Source organism: Stylophora pistillata, chromosome 3 (assembly GCF_964205215.1).
Source record: "Stylophora pistillata chromosome 3, jaStyPist1.2, whole genome shotgun sequence".
Classification (NCBI taxonomy): Eukaryota; Metazoa; Cnidaria; class Anthozoa; order Scleractinia; family Pocilloporidae; genus Stylophora; species Stylophora pistillata.
The window spans coordinates 45,837,363-45,857,972 of NC_142521.1; the positions used below are offsets into that span (position 1 = coordinate 45,837,363).

Sequence of the window (20,610 nt, forward strand, 5' to 3'; positions counted from 1 at the left end):
TTTTGCACTTTCACAAGATGGAGGCGATTGCGAGGGTCAAATCTCGCATGATCTGGAAATCGCTAGGTATAAATGTAATAATGTACCACTGCATGTCATTTTCTAGTTCTCAAAGATTAAGAAAAAACCGCCAGACAAGCGGATTGGCCCCTTCTTATCTATCCTCCCTTATTTCCCTTAGACCCCCCTCCAAATATAATTTAAGAAATTCCAGCGATAAGCTTTTACTTAGCCATCCATCATTTAAATCGAAAGCTACACTGGGGGACCGTTCCTTTACCTGTGCTGCTCCGAAACTATGGAACGAACTACCGCTGGATATTAGGAGCGCAGGAACAGTAAATATTTTTAAAGCTAAACTTAAGACTCACCTTTTTCGTAGTGCATTTTTATAGCTTTTTTTTTTTTTTTTTAGCCATTCTAAGTTTACTTTTCATTGTTTCTTTAAATTATTGTAAGTCTATTTTAATGGTAATTTTTAATCTTGTAATGCGCATTTGAACATTTTATGGAATTTGCGCACTATAAATTTTAATATTATTATTATTATTATTGGCAAACTCAACCTTCTTCTCGTGGGCGTAAGGCTTCATTTGTGGTCACTTATTGTTTTATCAAACTCCTACGCTTGACATTCGCATCCCCTTGCGTCCTTGGGCTCTTTACAATTTTCCGGCGTTAATTTTCAGAATCGAACGAGTCGTTTGCATGGATGAATTGTCATTTTATGGGCTTTGTGCAACTGCTCAGTGGGAAAATCATGGATCGTGAGCTGAATAAATTAATCATTTCCAACGTAATGACGGATGAATTTGATTGGATCCGAAGAAACATCGAAAAATCATGGTGTTCCTCATCAGATGGAAAAATAAATTTAAGGTTGAAAGTGATTTGACAGGAAATCAGGGTCATAGAATGCCTTTTGCACTTTTACAAGATGCAAGGCGATTGCAAGTGTCAAATCTCGAATGATCTGGAAATTGCTATGTATAAATGTAATAATGTACCACTACATGTCATTTTCTAGTTCTTGTAGATTAAGAAAAAACCGCCAGACAAACGGATTGGCAATCTCAACCTTCTCGTGGGGAGAGAAAATGAAGCCTACTTTAAATTTAATAATCATCTTTGTTAATTTATTTATTTACTAATTCTAATACTTGCTCCTCCATATATTTCCTAATTTTTTTTCATATCTGTATTGTTAAGTTAGTCTTTGTGCTATAAATATAAGTCTTAATTAAGATTTGTATTTCTAAATAAATACTTAAGCTAATCTAAATTAGTTTATATTATAGGAAAATTCATTAGCTGACGAGAGAATTCCGCGTTTAACAATTGCACGCAAAAACCGATATCGCACGAATCGCGAAGTGATGATTGCAATATCGGTTTTCAAGTGCTATTTAACTCGGAATTCAAGAGTCAGGTAATGGATTTTCCTTGAATCGCAAAACTGACTGTAAAGTAAAAAAGAGAAAAAACGGATAACATAGATTGTTTTCATACTGAGCGCAAAACAAGAGATGCGAAATAATATCACTTGGTTTCGTTTTCAGCTCGCAATTCACCTCGCTTCGTTAACCAATCAGATTTTATTTAACTATGTGATTCTTTGATAAATAGCGGTCACCTGACCAGTCCAGCTGTTAACCCTTCAGTTGCTGTTAGTGATAGGCATCTTCTTTTCTCCTTACAATATCATCAATAAATCAAACATTAAAGTCACGAGAATAAAGAAAATTATCATCAATTGAGAACCTTTCACTGTGAAACAAATCCTTCCTGTCATTGCCATTGGAAATATATCTTGAGAACAGTATAGAGAAAATGCATATTGATATTAAGATGCAGAAGGTAAAGCTATTTTTTTAATGAGCAGCTGCAGCTACTGCCTGTATGTTTTATCTACATAATGGGATGATTGTGGAATTGCAAAATAAAGTTGTAGTCACGATGACTCTACTTGCTTACATTTATTATTCCTTTGACAAAAACGGAACCAAGCGAAAATAAATAAAACATGAAGCGAAGTGATAGAAGCGATCAAAGCGAAACAAAGCGGTAAACAACGATCGTGACTTAAAACACTCAGAAACAAACCCGAACTAAAATTAAATAGATACGAAATAACTTTGAACTACCACAAAACTAATCCTGAACTGACGCATAACTATGACTAGGTTTAGACTAGAGGAGAGTTTTCTGGATTCGTAAATGAGTAACATCAGCTATATACGTATAATGCACAATCCTCGCAGTAGATAGCGCTATTTATGCAATAGCGAAAAACAGACCTGAAAAAATCAGGCCTGTACGGGATTCGAACCACTGACCTCTGCGATAGTAGTGCAGCGCTCTACCAATTAAGCTAACAAGCCAACTGGGAGCAGGCCGCTAAGTTGATTCGTAATAAACCCGTGAAAGTGATAAATCGGATACAATGAATTCAGTTCTGATTTTCGCTATTGCATAAACAGCGCTATCTACTGCGAGGATCGTGCATCATACGTATCTAATACCGCAGTTCAAAATATATGAACTCCATATATTCATTGTATCCGACCAGCTATATAGGATGTAGAAGGCACAGAATCGTTGTTTGTATCAATCAAAGGACCAGCTTTAGATCGTTCGACAAGAACGAAGCAACGCAGGACAAGATCTTGCTTGTTGGCTCGCCAAAATTCCTCAAAATCGCCTACAGCTCTTCTACTTTGAGTTTTCTTAAATCGTTTGTAGATTTGGAATGATCAATTTAGATTGCTAAAATTATCGATTGAAGTCATGTGTGAAGTTTTAAACAATAGTTTGCTTGGAAAACTACACGAAGCACGCTGTGTTAGCCTCAATCTGACGACTCGGCCAGCCGTGAGGGAGACTGTGACCAAGTTGTGGCGGGAATTCGAAAATGGAGTATTTTGGAGTATTCGGATTTGTAGGCGTTTACACTGAAACAATATTCGAATTTCTGACCGTTTACGCACAACGACAACTCCGGAAACATTCGAAATGAAATGGTTATCAAGCCCAGTGTTGTTTTGTCGTTCGATCGACAAAGTGAAAATGCCTCCCCCAAATAGGCTAGAGTAGATCCAGATGTCACTGAGGCAAATTTGAGTTGCACAGATGCCAAGCCATCTACGTCGTCGGCGATTAAGGGTGGCTGAAGTTAAACTTCCTTGCAATAATAATTTGCGTTTCCTCAGAAATACTGAGGTACACATGATAAAATTTATCGCCTGAGCCTGCAACAAGATTAGGCAACCAGAGACCGCCAGCAATGTTAGCATCAGATCCTCCATTTTGGTTTCACCGCAAACTCAAAAGATTGCAGGCGGAAATAATATCCGGATTCGAGAAAAAAAAGCGGTTACACGACAAAACTTTCCGGTTTCAAAAGTTATCGGATTCAAAGTTCTAACTTTAAATTTCGGATTCAAAATCTCCGGAGACACGACCAAGCCGGGAAGTTTTTATTTCGGATTCGTCCACTTTCGTGTAAACGGCAAAATCAATCCGGTACTAAAACGTTTCGGATTCATCACGAAATCTGGAACAATTTCCTCTAGTGTAAACCTAGTCTAACCCCCGTTAAATAACGAAATCGATTACTCAAACCCAGGTGTACAAAACAAAATTTAAAAAAAAAAAAAAAAAAATACGAAAACTAACGAATGAAACAAAAGAAGCACATAGTATAAGAATAATTCAGAGAGTGATTTCATATAAAACAAAACCGAAAACCACGGAAAAAGACAACTAACAACTACGTAATAACTTATATCATTATTTTTTTGAGTGGGCGGTATTCTAAAAATCCTGCGATCTGATTGATTCCGAGAGCGGGCAGTATTCTCCCATTCTGCCCGCGCACAGCGGACTGTATCCTTTTTAGAACCGGTCACAAGATTCGTTGCAATTTTTCACAAATATATCTCATTTTGCCGGCTAGGCAGAATAAATAACATTAATTCTTTCTCCTCTCTTTGTAGTCCTAGATTTTTTTTAAAAAGATTCACACGCGGCCTAAAAGCATCCTGTTGTCTAATTATCCTTCACAAAAGACAACTCAGAAAGTTTAAACGAGGGGTAGTTGCTGTTAAAAATTCTGTTTATCATTGTGAGTCTCATTCGTTAATATCTGAATTCTTCAGCACAACTTGTTAGTTTGTGAAACTTTGAGCGAAGTTTTGAGTTCTTCTGTATGAATATACTTTCGCATATTCTTTGCAAATCCCTTGAATTTGGACATTTCTACCGTAAATTTCACGACGGAAACCGAAGAATTCGATGAATTAAAGTCGCATTAAGTCCCTTAGTGTCTAGCTGGAAAGTGTCATTGACTTCAACTTTTAGGTGGAAGAAAGACAAGACTTATACACACCATTGTAGAAAACAAACAAGTAGACTGACAACTCCACAACACACATTTGCATTCACTAACAATTTGACTTTTCGTGACATTTTAAAACGGAACAGAGGTAAATCTTAAAAGATTAATCGTCGTTGCGGTAAATAATACTTTCCGTAAGATCTCTGTGTGTTTTTTATTTTTTACGAGAAGATCGTCGCATGGTCATTTAACTCGTGCGCGTTTGTTATACCAGCATAGTAGTGTTTATTCAAAAGTGTACATGCGCTTGTAAATGTTCCGGTGAAAGCTTTCTCTTTAATTTGAATAACGTCTGTTTTCTTTATCATCCACTCGTTTAAAAAATTTTGAGTTTATGGAGGATTTTCTCGTAATTAAACCCGTAATTGTAGTCCTAAATAATTCGGGTTCTTTTGGCAAAATTTCGTTATGCGTTAGAAGAAAATAAAAATGTTATTCACCATCCTAGGTCGGTCCGTATTGGAAAAAACTGTGCCCTCTGTCTTGAGTACAGCCCTCGACCTACAGCCTCGACCGGTATCCAAGATCTCGGGCACAGTTTTTCCAAATGCGGATCTCCCGGCTGGTGAATAACACTAAAACCTGGAACAACGTCCTGTGCCATTTTAGCAGTTTGACTGGACCGGTGCTTTGTAACTTCCTTGAATAGTTATAATTTTAAAAAGGAAACCTAAAAAGAGGTTAGCGAGAAAGTTTTTCTCGAAAGCTGCCTACTAATTCTGCTAAGCCTTGCGCGTTTTTCGTTTAGCATGGCTGGATAACTGAATGCATCTTAGTCACTTTCTCCTCCAGCCAACGCCTAAAGAATAGTGATGCCTGGAACAGGTGATCTAGTCCGCTGCTGGAAGGTGTGTTAAGAATTGGCACTCGATCTAAATTAACTCTATTTCGGCCTCAACCGACTGGTATTGCTAACAGTCTTAAAGTGTTCAGAAATGACTTTACGGCACGATATAAGCTGAAGGATTACCTTTTTCTCGACGTAGTTGTTTTATTTTTCGAACAGTTTCCAGCCCCACCAATTTCCCAGAAAATTGGGATTAAAACTCTCAATTTGGGAAGAACGTTCTTAGTTCAGCTGAGATTCTTTGTTTATAATTATTGATTACAAATGCCACACCGCTCATTATACATTTTTCCTCAGTTCTAGTTCACCTTATGTATCTCATTTTGTTTCCAGCTCCATACTTAATATTATTCTCCTATTTCAAACATTTTGCACTTTGCCTCTGTTTGTCTTTATCCTGACTTTTTATCCTTCCTTTATCCTTTTTTATAATTATTTCCCTCTCTTTCCTTTCCTCTGCTATAGCTATTTGTTGTTTCTCTTATCCTTACTGGCTCTTCTAAGTAATGTCCTCATTGCATTCAACTCTGTATGAGATCCTTGCTGCGAAGTTAACAAGTTTCACAGCGATGACTAACTGACAAGAAAAATTATCATACAAACAAGTTTGTTAAAAACGTCATTAATAGATATTCGTGGCCGTAAAATTACAAGATGAGCTTAAGATTGAAATGATTTTAGCGTTGCGAGACAAACCCTTGAATGTGCAATTTTTGGCAATATTGCATCCGTTACCCGCTGGTAATTTTCAGTTCATTGATACTTAAGCTTTTTCTTCTTCTTCCGACGGAAGAGATTTTTGTTATGAAATTGAAACAGGCTGTCTACACATGGTAATTAAGTTATTCTTCACCATTCCTATCAGAAAAAAGTCTTGCATATAAAAAAATCTCAAGCTATATCTCAGCTTCGGTTTAAAAATAAGCAGCGTTCATTGTTAGCTTGAGTTTGATCAGTTTCCTTTCCTTAATGACTACATTGAATTTAATACCGATGATGGCCAACAAATAATTTTGTTGCTGGATATTTCAGCGGCCTTTGATACCGTAGATCATCGAATCTTTTTAAGGACAGACGTCACTGTAAAAATACGAGGGGAAGCCACAAGCAATTCAATCATACCTTAGATTTCTGGGCCGAAAAGATCTTCCTTTAGAAGACAAAGAGCGTCCCTTTCAACTACCTAAGTCTATAGCGCGCGCCTTTATGGCTCCTAGTGTTTTTTAGTTGATAAGGATATCAGCTGCTTCTCTATTTTAGTATATTTTATTAAAAAATTCTCTCCTACGGAAGAATTTGATATACGCATCACATTACTAAAAGCTGACCACCTCTTATTTCAAGACTTCCTTCTGATGTTTTGCACACAAACGCGTCGAAAACTAAAAGATCAGGCCCCGGTTGTTCGAAGGATGGATAACGCTGTACACTGGATAAATCTCTATCCGGTGGATAGTGCAGTACGTTTTGGTAACACTTATCCGCTGGATAGCGATTTATCTGTTGGATAGCGTTATCTGCTCTTTGAACAACCGGAGCCTGTATTTGTACGACAGACACTACGTTTGATAAAAAAGGACAAGTTTCTAAGAAAACATTGGTGTGCGCCTCGGAGGGGTATACCCGGCCCGCCTTTGTCTCCTCTGTGTTTCCTATGAATCGATAAACAAAGAAAACTGTTGTTCGTAAATGGTTAAGTGAAAAGTTATTTGATTTTTGTAATATGGCCAAGAATAGAGATTGGTAATGAAATAATCGTCTAAGCAGATCTCAATTTCAAGATCTATCCAAAAGGGAGCAGGGAGTTTGTATCACAAAACCAACTGCATAGAAACAGCCGGTCAAAAGGAAAATTGGAAAACGTATTCTGAATTATTATCAATCCAACACAAAACCAGCACCTTTCTTGAAAAAAGACAGATAAATAAAAGTTATTTCCAAGGAGTCTTTCTAAATCCCAATTGGTAACTATTGTGGTATTTTTTTATTCTAAATTTTTTCTCCCTCAAAAAGCCAACGCGTAAATTATACTCTAATGCAGACCACAACTTCTTTTCCAGCCTTCCTTTAAATCATTTCGCTTAATCAGCTTCTATGGCTTTTTTCATTTTACCATTTTCTCTACTAAAAAAACTCCAGTCTAATTTATTGCAGAGTGAATGAAAAGTTGCCTTAAGCTTTTTCTTCTTCTTCATCCGAAAGAAGAGATTTTTGTTTTGAAATTGAAACAGGCTGTCTACACATGGTAATTAAACAACAAATATATATGAAATACATATATATGAACTGCGGTTATGAAACGTATATGTGCACGATCCTTCGCAGTAAAGCACTATTTAAGCAATAGTGAAAATCAGACCTGAAAAAAATTCAGGCCTGTACGGGATTCGAACCACTGACCTCTGCGATACTAGTGCAGAGCTCTACCAATTGAGCTAACAAACCAACTGGGAGCAGGCCATCAAATTAATTCGACATAAACCCGTAGATGATAAATCAAACAACAAATATATATGAAATACATATATATGAACTGCGGTTATGAAACATATATGTGCACGATCCTTCGCAGTAAAGCACTATTTAGGCAATAGTGAAAATCAGACCTGAAAAAAATTCAGGCCTGTACGGGATTCGAACCACTGACCTCTGCGATACTAGTGCAGCGCTCTACCAATAAACTCTACTGGTTTCGACATAAACTCTACGGGTTTATGTCGAATTAATTTGATGGCCTGCTCCCAGTTGGCTTGTTAGCTCAATTGGTAGAGCGCTGCACTAGTATCGCAGAGGTCAGTGGTTCGAAACCCGTACAGGCCTGAATTTTTTTTCAGGTCTGATTTTCACAATTGCTTAAATAGTGCTTTACTGCGAAGGATCGTGCACATATACATGGTAATTAAGTTATTCTTTACCAATCCTATCAGAAAAAGGTCAAATTTCATTTGCCCTAAGAAGGCATTTTCAAACGTATGTCAAAAGTGTAGGTAAAACATTTCTTTCGCCAATGAGTATGTTTGTCAGTATGGAAAGAGACAAAAAACGGGGAAGTGGGAATAAGTACCACAATAATCAACAATGGATGGCAACCGTTCCAATTTTGCTTATCAAAGTGACATATCTCATTATTTTTAAAAGCAGTTTTCTTTCAGTCATGCATTTTCAAAATTGCGCCTTACGCAAGACTTAGAATCGATTGCTTTCTTAGCGATAGCTATTATCCGACGTGGGGGCGTTATACTTTTATGTTCCTTTTATTTAGCATTTATGTACGTGTAAATGCGTCTAAAACTAAAATATTTCACTTTGCTTAAAATATCAGTATGTAAGACAGACACCAAGCTTGGAAAAAAGGGGAAAAGTCTCTAAAGAAATTGTGGTGCTGCGTCAATGGAGGTATTATCGTAACAGGATAATTTGGTTTTATCAACCGAGTTGATAGTTAACAATTATTCCACGAGCGCGCGTTGGATATGAGATGATAATCATTTCATATCCCACAAGAACGAGTGGAATAATTGCTTTATTAAAAACGTTAAATTAAATTATTAAATTTTACTAAATTTTTAGCTCCCTTTTAATTTTAAGCTGATGCGTACGCTTACCATATTTGTAGATTATGGTATATTGGCTCATATACCATAATGGCTAAGCCAATAAAAAGTCTTGAATTGCAGTATCCAATGATCCAGTTTTTAATAATGTATATTGGTCACTGTTGGTCGCTTCTGTGTTTTGCATGAATCGATAAACAAACGAAGTTATTCGCAATTGATAAGATGCTTCAGGAGAAGTTAAAATTAAGAGTTCATTTTGTTTAGTGTACTATTCATGGCAACATACCTCAAATTCAATAACTTTCTTTAAAGGATCCTCGGTTCTGCTGAAATGCTTCGTCGATATCACTCATCAATAATCGAGCGAGGCGTTTGCATCACAAAACTAGCTGGTTATAGCCTATGAAGAGCCGGTCAAAAAGGAAATTCTAGCCCCTGTTTAAAAATAATCGGTCCAACACAGAGTCGGCACTTTTTAAATTCTGTATTTCTTGAAGAGTGACATATGATAAGGAAGGTAGTTGTCTTTGTAAATTCACAATTAATCACATCAATCGAATATGTCAGCTATAGGCGCCACGTCATGTCGCTAATTCTTTATTTTCTACTTTTCAAATCAAAGATCCCCATCACTCCACATAGAGAGGCACATCAGTATCACTGTTTTCCCTTTGTTTTGCATTTATACACGAGCAAAAATCGAAACAGCTTCTTTTCAGACCTTTTGATTATATATTCTTCCTCTTGAACCATGACTATAGAGTTTTATGGTGCTCAAATTGAAGGCTTTTGCACGCACGAGAACACCAAAGCTTCTTCAGAAAAGTTCCGGCAGTTTTCAATTCTTATTTGAAAGTAAGTAGGGTTTTCGTGTTTTTATGATAAAGTTGAATGGATTCTATCTGCTACAGTACTCCTGCAGACATAACCCAAGCTAAAAGGGCTTATTCATGGTGCACATGAAAATGTAAATAATCCTTTCGCCCTTTTGATAACTGTAGTCTTATCAAAAGAAAAAACTTTCTCTTGGTCTTACACATTCGCCTCGTCTTCTATCTCTCTGATATCGTTGACATCAGCCGCGGCACATTCGTTTGATGCATGGCAGCAACACAGCAGTTTGCGAAATTCTGATTGGAAACTACAATTTGTGAAAGCGTAAATGAGAGGATTTATCGTAGCGCTTAGAAAAAGAAAAATAGTGACGAGATTTGCTGCTCTTCTAGGACAGGTATCTGGAGAAAAAACTTCCAAACGATGAATGCCCACGTTGGTATCCAGCACCGAAAACAGGAATCCAGCGGCCACTCACAATAGGACTCGCGTAACGTTTATCTCTTTCAATGAACGGCTTCCTCCGCAATTGGTCCTGTCACGGAGTGACGGAGCTATGGTTCTTTGATGTTGATGGGTACTGGTTAATAATTTGTAGTAACTGAACATACCACTGCATAGTGGTACAATGAAAAATAACCCAGATGTTATGCAAAAATTAACGATTAGAACACTCTGATTGGCGAAACAGAGGGCACATACTTCAAAGCCGGTTACGAATTCAAAGCTGAGTAAATAGGTCGCACGACCAATCAATAGGTAAAGCACAAGAAACTTCCAAACGCAACACAACCAAATTTTGGCTCTAACGGGAGAGAAATACTTTATATGGAGCTCCGTTTTTCACAATTTTCACAAAGCGGTTAACTGCTGTCAAACCTCGGCGGCATTTATTGATCACTGTGTACCGAAAGTTATCGTTACACCTCTTTAGAGTCTCAGAAAATAAGAATATGCATTTCCTTTTGATAACACGTTACTCCCGCTAGCGAGACTAATCATAAAATTATCTCATTACGGAAAAGATGGGGATATTGCATATTTGCAAAGGTTTCAAGATCACTCGTATGAATTCTGTGAAAACCACCTTCCTATATGCCAGTTTGATTGGTTCCTTTTTACTATTTTTCGCGTGCATTTTTTATTTCTGCAATCACGGAGGGCTTTCTTAAAATCTCCTACAGATGCAAGCAATCCAAGCTGAGAACATAACGTGTGTATTTTCCTTACGTAGACGCAAGTGACACTGCTAATTTATTCGGATGGGATGCATAATTAATAACTAGTCTTGGAAATAAACGCTTACAACTAAAACATTTTTTTTCTTTCGGTTCTATTTCGCTTGCTTTATTATTATCATCGTCATCATTATAATCCTGATAATTATCATAGTTGTCGACATCCTAATTACGATTATCATTCTTGTAATCACGTCTATCATCATCATTATTGACATAATTCAGAATTGCTCAGCAGAAAAGTTCGAAAATGTTGTTTTTCCACTTTACTTGGATCTGCGTATCAGGTTTCGGCTTCAATTTCTTTCGCACGTTTCTTTTACTAATAATAGTTTTTTGGCCTGCAGCGGATGATGTCGTTAAGCATAAGTCACAACCCTAAAGCTGGCAATGGACTATGTCTGCGTCACTTGAGTAATTCTTTTCTTTCTCTTTTTTTTCGTGTGTTATTTTCATCTTTGGAAGTCTTCGATAGTGCTGCGTTTCTTTCACCCTAGCGTTTCCTTGTTGATTTTTTGTTTTGTTCTTCTTGCCTTTTAATTTTAGAAAATGATATAAGAAAGTCTCCTTTTCTTCTCAAACTGAAAGTTATCGATGAAATTGAAAAGGAAAGAAAAAATAACCTGTCCATGTTAACTTTCCAGCAGACGCAAAACCCCACATACGGAGATGGATGTAGAGAAATGTTTTCTGACCAAAGTTTACAAAGACCAATAAAGAAAAAGCATATAAAACGGTCGAAAATTGACATCCTATATCCAAATTCTTTTTCCATCGAGGACATTAGCTGTAGCTGCCGGTTTATTCTTTTTTTTCAGTAGTTTTCCTTTTAATCGCTTAGATATTTCTGCCATGAGAGGTGTTGAAAAAACCAGGAAAGATTTATTACTCGACGTTTCGGGGTCATCGTGACTCCATTATCAAGAGACTAGTTTAAAAACATGCAAATAAGGAAAGGTACAAGAATAGCATAAATTAGACTGAACGGCTTAAACAAACACCTTGGCGCGGATGGAATCCGTTTGCACGTTCAGTGTTGGCTTACGCATGCGAATATACAACATTTCATTAACAAGGCAATCAAATTTGCCGTTACATTTCGTGATGACGTTGAATTGCTCGATCAAGCGTTCAGGCATTTCACTATTGTGCTGGAGGTGGTAGTGTTTGTAGATAGAAGATGATTTCCTTGTGTGCCCTTCTACGCGCTCGTGTAAGTGACCACGAGTATAGCCCACATACCCTGCATCACACAGGTTACATTTAAATTCATAAACGACACATTGTTGGTTAACAATAGGGGGCTTAATTTCGTGTTGCTTAAGCTGTTGATCGAGCTTAGGGCTAACGAACACTGGTTGGACAGTCACGCTTAACTTCGAGCTTAGACTGTTCAGTTGTTGTTTAACATGATTAGCTGACGACTGGTCCTTGAAGGGTAACACTAATCTCACAGTCTCCGATGGTACGTCTGGTGATGGACAGGGTTCTGCAGATGAAATCCTTCTCTCAACGAACCGCTTGATTGTAGTTTCAACCAGTGGCTTTGGGTATTTCAAGTTATGAAAAACCCCTCTAAGGCGGTCACATTCCTCGGAGAAGAAAGACCAGTTAGAAGATAATCGATAAGCGCGATCCACCATGGTGTTAACTAGGCTGCGCTTGTACTTAATGTCAACATGACTCTGGAAATGCAGAAGGAGACCCGTTTAAGCCGTTCAGTCTAATTTATGCTATTCTTGTACCTTTCCTTATTTGCATGTTTTTAAACTAGTCTCTTGATAATGGAGTCACGATGACCCCGAAACGTCGAGTAATAAATCTTTCCTGGTTTTTTCTATGCCTTTGCTTTAGCAAATCCCTGCTGATCAAATGAGAGGTGTTGATTTGCATATTTTACATCTATGAAGCCGGCAATAGATCGAAATTCAAACATGGACATGTCATGTATATTTTCTTTTTAAGTGACCCTTTCAACCATCGATCCAAACGCTTTTTTCCTCCTCGAAAGCTCAGAGTTGCGAGTGACATAAAAATACTTGGTAAAAGATCAGTAGAAAGTCCATGCATGCTCTCCAGCTAAACTTTAAAACTGTTAAATTTTCGTATAGGAGTATGAAAAAATGTATTCTGAAATATTTTTGCAAAGATGAATAGCAAGTAAAACGATATCGAATTCAGTACATCAAAAGAGTTGTGATTGAGTTATAAACCTCCGCTTCGCTTAACGAAGTACGAAGCGTCCACAGTCAGTCTCACCAACTGCAGTCCTTTTCAGGGTTACTCAACCAGTCACTCTTCACTTAGATGAGATTGTCCCGAGACCGATAAGAGGTTATAACTACGATCAGTAGAGCCTCTGAATTCGAAAGGGACGGGTTACTGGCAGCTTATCAACACGAGACTCGCTAGGCGGCTCAATATTCCAGCTGGCTATAATATTCGTCAGATATCAAAAAACCAAGCTTTGCTAGGCTTTAAAGAAATTCAGAATGTTTTTCTTGTAACTTCCCGGCGCGTGACAACGGCCGATATATATTCGTTTGTCCAACCTCAAAAGATATTTTCTCAGGAACCGAAAAAGATACCAAAAACGAATCTTACTTCGGCTAGCCTATTATCTGCCGAGTCATCAGTACAGTCGAGTTTGCGGAGGCTGGCGACTCAGTCAATTAAGCCGACACTTTCATTTTTGTTTTTAAAGACATGCACGTACCTACCAAAGCAGAAACTGTTTAAACCTTTTTTCTTAATGTCAGAATCTATACTTTATGACAAAAGTTTCCACTGTTTCCTTTAAAGCAAGGCGCCTAAGACGATTTTGCCGTAAGGTACCCTGTTTTGTTGACAGTAACCTTAACCAAGAAATTAATCTCCTCCAGTAGTACATGTGAGTGTAATAAAAAATGTACTCAGCTTTGGAAATACCTTTGCAAAGATCATTAACAAGAAAAACCTCCCAAATGAATTTTTTTCATAAAAGCGTTATAATTGATGGCCTTCAAGGAAAGCATTTTAGACGTTATTCTGTTTATAAAACTCTATCTGGTTGTCACTTCTCCCTGAATTTAGGCTGAATCTGTAGAAATGTACTGTTCAACATCAGTCGCCAGAAAAATTTTGAAGTGAAAACGAATTGATAGGTCAAATAATTGCCAAAAAGCTTACCTCATCTCAGGCAATTTTCTGCTAGAGTCCTCGGCTTCTTTAAAATTTTCCGGCGATAATGTTCAGAATCGAAAGAGGCGTTTGCACTGTTAAATTGTCATTTTATAGGCTTTGTTCAGCTGCTCAGTAGGAAAATCATGGATCGTGAGCTGAATAAATTAATCATTTCCTACGTAATTGATTGGATCCAAAATAAACATCGAGAAATGATGGTGTTCCTCATCAGGTGGTAAAATAATTTAAGGTTGAAAGTAATTTGACAGTAAATCAGTATCAGAGCATGCCTTAAACACTTTCACAAGATGTAAGACCATTGCGAGGCACAAATTTCGCATGATCTGGAAATCGCTATGTATTAATGTAATGATGTACCACCACATGACATTTTCTCGTTCTCATAGATTACGATAAAAACACCAGACAAATGGATTGGCATACTCAACCTTCTTCTTGTGGGACTTCATTTCTGGTCTCTTATTGTTTTCGCAAACTCCTACGCTTGACATTCGCATCCCCTAATTTTTTTTATGTTTATATTGTTAAATTAGTCTTTGTGCTATAAGTATAGGTCTTACTTAAGATATGTATTTCTATATAAATGCTTCAGCTAATCTAAATTAGTTTATATTACAGGAAAATTCATTATCTGACGAGGGAATCCCGCGTTTAATAATTGCACGCAAAAACCGATATCGCACGAATCGCGAAGTGACGATTGCAATATCGGTTTTCAAGTGCTATTTAACTCGGAATTCAAGAGTCAGGTAATGGATTTTCCTTGAATCGCAAAATTGAATATATATATAAAAAAAAGGATAACATAGTTTGTTTTCATACTAAGCGCAAAACAGGAGATGCAAAACAATATCACTTGGTCTCGTTTTCAACTCGCAATTCCACGCTGGATACCGCGCTTCGTTAACCAATCAGATTTTAATTAATTATGCGATTCTTTGGTAAATAGGGGTAACCTAACCAGTCCAGCTGTTAACCCCTCAGTTGCTATTAGTGATAGGTATCTTATTTTCTCCTTACAACATCACCTCTAATTCAAACATTAAGGTCTCGAGATTAAAGGAAATGATCACTAATTGAGAACCTTTAACTGAGAAACAAATTCTCGCTGTCAGTGCCATGGGAAATATATCTTGAGAACAGTATAGAGAAGATGCATATTGATATTAAGATGCAAAGGGTAAAGCTATTTTTTTAATGAGCAGCTGCAGCTACTGCCTGTATGTTTTATCTACATAATGGGATATTGTGGAATTGCAAAATAAAGTTGAAGTCACGAAGACTCTACTCTCTTACATTTATTATTCCTTTGACGAAAACGGAACCAAGCGAATAGAAAGAAAACATAAAGCAAAGTGACAGAAGCGATCAAAGCGAAACAAAGCGCTAAATTAAACAGCGATCGCGACTTAAACACTCAGAGGCAAACCCGAACTAAAATTAAATTGACACGAACTAACTTTGAACTACCACAAAACTAATCCTGAACTGACGTACAACTATACCACGTGAAATAACGAAATTGGTTATACAAACCCAAGTGAACAAAACAAAAAAAATCTTACGAATGAAACAAAAGAAGCACGTAATATAAGAACAAAAAAAAATCTTACGAATGAAACAAAAGAAGCACGTAATATAAGAATAATTCAGAAAGCTATTTCATATAAAACAAAAACGAAAACCACGAATAAAGACAATTGCGTAATAACTTATATTATTTTTCTCTCAGCTCGTGAGCGGGCGGAATTCTACAAATCCTGCAATCTGATTGGTTCCGAGTGCGGGCAGTATTCACCCCTTCCGGCAACGCTCATAGCGGGCGGTATCCGTTTCGCTTGGGTGACTTTGCAGAACATCTCAAGCTTCGTTGCAATTTTTTCACAAATATATCTCATTTTGCCGACCGGCACAATTTTGGAGCAAAGACTTTGGTCACGACCTTCTGGCGATAATTTTTAATTCTTTCGTCTCTCTCGCTCTCAAATCACTTTGGTTTTTCCGTAAAAACTGATTTCGAAATAAATTTGATGGTACTGAATTTGTTTTGAAAACATTGAAACGCGACCTAAAAACAATTTGTTATTTAATAATCCTTCCCAAAAAGTAACTCAAAGGCCGTTTAGACGGCAGAAAATCGGGTACAGAATTGTCAAAAAAGGAGTACGGACCTGACATTTTTGCCCGTGTAAACAATCCGTACCATGTTTTGGGGGATAGGTACGGACCCATGTTTTTTCTTGTTTTGGGGCCATAGGGGCCCCAAAAAACTGCAGTGTAAACGCAACCTTGCTAACTTGGTCCTTATGCCTCTTTTTGTCCGACCCGTGATAAAACATCATCCGTGTAAACGGCTAAAATTATACGGTCCGTTCTATTTTTTTGACACGTCCGTACTCGATTTTTCTGCCGTGTAAACGGCCTTTCAGAAAGTTAAAACGAGAGGTAGTTGCAGTTAACAATTACGTTAATCAATGTGACTCTCCCTCGTTAATATCTGAATTCTTCCTTCTTCCACATAATTCGTGGGCATCGAGTTATTAAAGGATTGACTGATCAAGGTGACAAGATGGCGGGCCGTGGTAGAGTTCCTACCACTTTTAATAATCTGAGCCTTCTTATCACACTTATTCTGGTATTTAGCTCCATTGACATCTCTAAGAAAACTTCAATAAGCACTGGATCAGTTGTCTACTGCGAATATTCATGTACTTTGAGGAATATTTTCACTACGAAGGCTGCGTGTGTGAGAAAGAGAACGAGGTATCTCGGAGCCAAACTGAGCTACTACCCGAATAGCGACTCTTGCTTTCCACTGGCAAGAATTGCCATCAGTGGAGACGTTTAAAAAAATCCCGGACCTACTGTGGAAAGAAAGAGAAGCGGAGAGAACCTACTAAAAGTGTGTGCACCGGCTGCGGCAAAGCTATAAGAAAGAACCAAAATGGCGTGCTGTGTTCTGGTTGTAGTGGCCTTTTCCACTTAAAGTGCACTGGCATGAATAGAAAGAAATTGAACAGCTACCGTAGGAACGGCACATGGCTTTGATTTACTTGCTGTATGCCTCAGTTTACAGACAGCTTTTTTGAGGATTCGGTGAACAAAGAAGTACTGAGTGTTATGAGTGATGACGATTCGATACCTGACTCATTGGAATGGTTTTCAGGGAATACAAGCAGCTACTATAAATCCAACATTAAAATCGCTCATCTGAATATTAACTCCATTCAAAACAAGCTCGATGAGGTTAAAGAAATGTTGAACCGGAATATGTTTAATATTCTATTTATTGGCGAAACTAAGCTGGACGGATCGTATTCCTCTAGTTTACTCTATCACCCAGGATACCGGATTGTACGACGAGATCGGAAAAAAGGTGCAGGTGGATTAATGGCGTTCATACGGGAAGACTTGTCTGCCTACAGGGGTCAAAAATTAGAGCCGGAGTCGGTCGAGGAAATATGTTTAGATGTTACGGATTTTAGAAAGTGCCGTTTCATTGTCTGTGCATGCTACAGATCCGAGAAAGTCAACAAGCCTGCAGAATTTATATCGTCGCTGAGTTCTGCAATCGAACTGATGTTTAGGTGCCGCCAAGAGATAATTTTAATAGGAGATTATAATTTGGGCTTGTTAATGAAGATGAAAGAAGAAGGAAAAACAAGGCACTCAGGGATTTGTGCGACAGGTTTTGTTTATTCAAACAAATTACCGAACCTACGAGAATTACGGAGAAAAGCCAATCATTGATAGATGTTATCTTGGCCAGTCATCCTGAACGTTTCGCCACCAATGGCAACTTGCATCTTGGAGTTAGTTATCATGATTTAGTATTCGCAGTCAGGAAACAGAAAATTCCAAGACCAACCGCACGCAAGATTGAATATAGAAGTATGAAAAATTTGGATGAAAAGGAACTTCTAGAAGAACTAACGAGGGTCCCTTGGGACTCGGCGTAACTTTTGAAGATGCTGATGACCTATGGGATCACTGGGCGAAGCTTTACTGCGAGGTGTTGGACAAACACGCTCCTCTAAAGAAAAAGTGGATCAGAGGTGACCAGCTGCCGTGGATCACTCCTGAATTACAATGTGAAATTTCTCGGCGAAGTCGACTGTTCAAGAAATACGCTAGAAATCCAACTGATTCTTCTTGGGAAGAATACCGTAAACAGAGAAACAAAGTAACTTTATTAAAAAGGAAAGGGGTGAAGTCGTTTTGTGTTGATGCTTCCTTGAATAAAAAGCATCATGCAGAATTTTGGAGGAAAGTGAAACCGCATCTACCAAGTAAGGCGAAGACCCAGTTCAAGATCGTTTTGCAGGGGAACGAGCAATTGATTACGGACCCCAAATTTGTTGCTGAGATATTTAATGATTATTTTTGTGACGCAGCAACAAGTGACGGCGCTCAAATGAGTGTGGATGAATTTACAGATCCCCCTAGCGTCAAGAGGATTCCTGAACATTTCGGACATGCTAACAATTTTGATTTTCAGCTGATAGAGGCGGAATATTTGAAGGACATACTGCTGAAGCTTAATCCAAGGAAAGCTGTAGGATGCGATAACATATCGCAAAGATTACTGCGTATCACAGCTCCCGCCGTTGAACAGCCACTGACATGTTTGATTAACTATCTTATAACAAGTTGCAGTTGGCCTATGGTTTGGAATGTGTAGCAATGTTTCCCCCATTTATAAGAATTCGGAAGAGACCGACAAGGCTAACTATCGGCCATTTTCACTATTGACTGCTTTTTCCAAAGTTTTTGAAAGAGTCATGTTTGCGAAACCAAGGGTACTTTATAGCCAGGACTGAATTCAAAATAGAGGCGATTTGAGACTCGACCAGTCAACAGATAAGATGCAAGGAAAAGCCACATGCAACACAACCAGATGATGGACTTTTGTGGAGAAAACAATCTATTGTACAGATTCGTTTTGACAATTCGTATGTAACGGTTAAAAGCCAGCAAACATAAGGTTGCTGGGGTCGAGTAGGTGGCGAATGCATCAACAAAGCCTTGAATTTGGCACACGGCGTCACCAAAATCCCATCTTCCGATGATCAAGGTTGCAGCTGTTAACGGCATTTCCACCGTTGCACACAGCAGATCGCTGATTGCTAAAGCAGTGATGTACAGGTTGGTGGTTGATCGCAAGTTTCGGTTTCTGAACACCGCTAAACAGACCATGACATTTCCAATGAAACTCGTGATGTTCAATGCAAGGCACACACTCGCTTCAGTTATAATAACTTCTAAACTTCGGTGTGGTAATACCAGGTTGGACATCTTTACCAACAGAAATAGAAGGCAACGTTTGGTTGTTTTATGATTTGTGTCCTTTGGAAAGAGAAAGTTTTGTTGCACCACAGTTGTATTCCAATTGCTTAGGGTTATAGACGATGATAAGGCTGAATGCGTTAGGTGAAAACAAACGATTATTGTGAAGAACCTCCAATTCAGTGACACGTTTTTAATGATCTACGAATTTAAGGAGAAAAGTCCCTTTTAAGTCTTTTTTTTTTAAGTTCATATCATTACTAATGACGCAAACGTATACAGTCATCTATTCATCGATAACTCACTGGGATGGTTCATTCTTACGTTCTCTCTTTGAAAAGTGGAAAGAGTGCTTTTATATTCAATTCCGGCATTCGCCAAGCGCGAGTAGTTTCTACGAATGTCGGCGAATAAAGTAAGTAAATTAAGTAAAAGATGACAAACTGACTAAAGGAAATCGAGTCATCATTGTACCTTAGTTTGCCATGGAGTTACCAAAGGTTTCCAGATAATCTCTTCCCACGGCAAAGTAACGAATTTTCTGCTTTTCAAAGAAACAGGTAATATAATTATTCTTTATCACAGATCAGTAAAAAAGTAATCAAACTGAATCGTGTCGAAGGTACAATGGAGTCTCTCTTATCAGTTGACAGCGCCTGTTGGAATTCACGAGAGCACAATTTCATTACCACAAAAGGATTTTGTAATGATTTCGAAATCTTAAATATAAAAAAGCACTTTGGGAGACAGATCTGTACAAGTAATTAATTTCACGCACGATAATCACCTTCAACTCAGGTGACAGAGATTCGTGCTGCATGGCTGGCAAGAAAAAAAACTCAATCATCTGACCATGAAATAGATATTGACATTGGTTTTAACCAACGAAAGTCTGACGCTGGAAACGTCAAGTTTCTTTCTGAGAAGTATTATAAACTATAGTTGATTAATACGCGGAGATAAAAACAGAGGATAAAATACAAATAAAACTCTGGAAGAGTAACTATGCTTTCTCCTATCGATGCACCTGTCCATGTTGTGGTTAGCAGATTAATGAGCGAGCCTTAATAAATATAAACTGGCGCGTTTTTTACTTGATTTGATTTATTATTGTAAGTGAGGTAGCTCTCCCATAAGCCCCGCTGGCTTCTTTGGTCTCCTCGCCTTCTACTGAGATGTTATCGCTGTAAATGAATCTTTGTATTCCTAAAATAAGGCAAATGATGATGATGATGAACATAACTTGACATCAGATACAATGAATATATG

General features: G+C 37.9%; 1 non-coding gene and 1 pseudogene across 1 annotated transcript; one reads left to right on the top strand and one right to left on the bottom strand.

Annotated features, from left to right (window-relative positions):
• Nucleotides 1-9,704: 9,704 nt before the first annotated feature.
• LOC111333451 (histamine H2 receptor-like) lies at nt 9,705-19,560 on the bottom strand (annotated as a pseudogene).
• LOC111346205 (uncharacterized) lies at nt 17,224-18,837 on the top strand. Its single transcript, XR_015999392.1, has one exon. It is a non-coding gene; the product is annotated as an uncharacterized LOC111346205 (transcript).
• Nucleotides 19,561-20,610: the final 1,050 nt, after the last annotated feature.